Source organism: Echinops telfairi, unplaced genomic scaffold (genome assembly GCF_000313985.2).
Source record: "Echinops telfairi isolate 266 unplaced genomic scaffold, ASM31398v2 ScPeMD7_5592;HRSCAF=6446, whole genome shotgun sequence".
Taxonomy (NCBI): domain Eukaryota; kingdom Metazoa; phylum Chordata; class Mammalia; order Afrosoricida; family Tenrecidae; genus Echinops; species Echinops telfairi.
The window spans coordinates 18499604-18502146 of NW_022109491.1; positions in this window are offsets into that span (position 1 = coordinate 18499604).

Sequence of the window (2543 nt, forward strand, 5' to 3'; positions counted from 1 at the left end):
TTGTCTGCATACTTAAACCTCTGGTTTACAGATTGAGTTTCTTCCATGTAGCCAGGCCAGAACCAGAGACTCTGTCCATATCTGATCAGAGAAACAAGAACAAGTTTCTTGAGTATCTAAATTTAACATGCTCCTTCAGTTTCTATATTAGCCTCAGCCGAAAAGCTGACCAAACAGTACAAAACTGAACTTAGAAATTATTTGTATAACAATCCTTACACTGTAAAGAATTTCATTACATGAAATTCATGGAAACCTTTCAGTATCTTTTCATTCTATTTTTCCATGAACTTTTGGAAGCCCCTCAGTTACATTTTATACAGTGCACATCCTCATACTTAACTACTATATAAAAATCATTATCTACAAACTACTTCATAATGACCTTCACATACACACACCTCACATAATTTTCTGCCCACTCAAAAACATTTACCAATTTACCATCAGAATTATTAGTATGTATTCCTTTAAAACTTGTAAATATCTCGGCCATGGCAATTGAGATATTCTGCAATTAAGTCCAAACTGTTTATCAATTCCTTTGACATCAAGATCTTAATCTGCATTAAGTACTGTTTTGGTGAATAGAGATGAACTATTCGCCAAAGCAATTGCCATCTGCTAGAATTTATTAAGTGCAACAAGGCCATAGCACCGAATGGATGACAACTAACTGCTTGTTTGACAATGAGGTCGAGAGCACAAGCAGAGCCATAAGGGCAGAAGTCTAAACACCAGTCTCTCACAGAGCACACTAGCCACAATAGGGATTCCATGGGCACTCATTTGTAAGTTAGTACCAGCAGTGTCTTACATTGATTCTATCATTAAATAATAACCAAACAGCGGTGCTAGCAAACAACACAGGAAAAAGCACTAAAAGAATGCAAACTGTGCTAATAAGATTTCACACATGAAAAATCAATCAGCGTCGACTGCACTAAAAACTCAGTGTCTGTTCAGCTGCCGGATGGATAAATTAATGGGCCTAACTAGAGTATTCCTGGGCAAAAAAGAACAAAACTCTACAAGAACTACCAATAAGTTTTCCCAAAAAATGGAGAGAGGGGTCTGTTTGCAATATATAGTCCACCTACTCAAAGATTTAACATTGTAATCTTGGATCTGTATGGCAGAGCCCTGTGAGGAATAGAGATGAGTGAGGCATGGTCCCTGCCCTCAGAGCTCACAATCTAGTTGAACGGACAGAAAGACAACACAGAAAAATCACGTAAGCCCCACTACGATGGTACTACAGAGCAGCTAGGCAAGACCCAAGTGGGTGAGGTCAGAGGAACCTTGAAGGGCATTTTGGGAATGATGTAGAAGAACCTGTATTTGCATATGCCAGAGAAGGGGGAAAGTGTGGCAGATGGTCAAAGTAGTGAAACAGCATAGGCAAAGAACCTCCCAAGGTCGGCAACGCTATGTCCACTGATTGCATACTCAGGGAAACTGCACACCGAGGGTTCTGCAAAGAAGGCCCAGTTGCCTCAGGTATCGTGCAGAGAAAGCTGGTCCATCTTGGGCCTAATGAAAAGATCTCTTCTGGTGGAACTAGCATTTTTCACAAGCGCACTGCTCTGGAGAGGTGTTGGCAAGGTTTTCTGCGATGGAGAATTACCGACTGTGGTGGTTCTTCAGCGTGGCTGCATACTGTGGGCTAGGTGAGTGGACTGCTAACCTTAAGGTCCGTGGTTCAAACCCACCAGCAGCTCCTTTCGAGAAAGACATGGCTGTCTGCTCCTGTCATGATTTACAGCCTGGGAGACCCTCAGGAGCAGTTCTACTCTATCCCCAGGGAGGCTATGAGTCATAGGAAGTCGATTTGGGATTTTGTCTGTTTGGTTTTGGTGAGAACCACGTGATGTTTATACGGACTGCTGTCTAGCCTCCACTCAAGAGACCCGATTGAAATGGTATGGTGTCTGACCTGGGCAATTAATCTGTTTAACTCTCCACCCCCCAGCCCGTGGCGGTGGTGGTGCTGATTCCAATGGTTAGAAGTTTGGACCATGGAGGTTGGACTCAAATCCCCTGCTGTGACCTTGGGCAAGTAAACCACCTACCCACTCAAGGCCTCAAGTGCCTTTTCCGTAGACTGGAGGGAAGAATCCGAGCTTACGGGGAGGTTTTGAAGTTCAGCTGCGGTGAATGAAACGGCCTGGCGTTTAGAGTAAGCGCCGTACAGGGCGCTAGCTGTTTACTCTCTCATTAACTCCTCCCCGTCCGGGTGTCGCCTTGCAATGGGCAGCAGCGTCCCCGCCCGGCGCCAACAACCCGCCCACCCCTCCCGGACCACAATTCGCCGGGAGTTTCTCGCTGCGCCCCTGGCCCGTCCCCCTCCCCCAGGTGATCGGGCCGCGGCAACTCCCGGGGGTGGGTTCCGCTTTGCCCGAGACCCGACCGAAGCGGCCAAGTCCATTGCCAGGCGCCCTCCTCCCCCAGCGGATTCTTAGGGGAAGGGGGAGCCCCCGGGGCGGGGAAACGGGCTTCGGCAGTCCCAGTGCCGCCGGGAGGAGTCCAGAGGGAAGGGTCCG